We start from the raw sequence: 636 nt of genomic DNA, 5'->3' as shown, positions 1-636 counted from the left end.
TATTTTAAACATGATTGCATTTCCAAACTTATTTCAATTGTCCTCTGGTTTTCACTTTTGAAGAACAGATACTTTTTGTTATACTGAAATCTCAGGGGGGAAAGAACTCCTGTAGAGGCTGAAAAAACATTTTCCACCTGACTGCAGTAAAAATTCTGCATTATTTTGTCAGCCCTATTTCTAGCTCTTCAGCCAGTTCGCTGTGGTGTCTTAAAGAGGACTCTCAATTCTCCATCCTTCACTTCACCCTTCTTCAGTATAGCTAAGATACCACTGTGAATTTCACCCAGAAGTCATCTAAATCATTGGAAGCATAAGTACTACATCAGACTCTAAGGTTTTATGTGCTTGAACTTCACATTTTAAAGTCTTTTGATGTCACATGCAAAAGTAACTCATAATAGTAATTACTATAATAATAACTTTTGTCTCATAAAGTTAATTCTCAGCGTTGTCTCTTTAATTTGCTATAATTATATACTCAATGTACTGCTAATAAATATACTCTTTCAACACTTACATATGTTTGATGTTTTCAAACATGGGTGAAAGCCGTAGAAGTCAAGGATACTACAATTTCTTTAGCCTTTTTTAGTATTAATGCTTTATTAAGTATTGAATTACATTACAATTTTG

The sequence above is a fragment of the Pygoscelis adeliae genome, unplaced genomic scaffold (assembly GCF_000699105.1).
Source record: "Pygoscelis adeliae isolate BGI_AS28 unplaced genomic scaffold, ASM69910v1 Scaffold10, whole genome shotgun sequence".
In the NCBI taxonomy this organism is placed as follows: Eukaryota; Metazoa; Chordata; class Aves; order Sphenisciformes; family Spheniscidae; genus Pygoscelis; species Pygoscelis adeliae.
The sequence above is the reverse complement of the archived record's forward strand: the minus strand, read 5'-3'. Positions refer to the sequence as shown.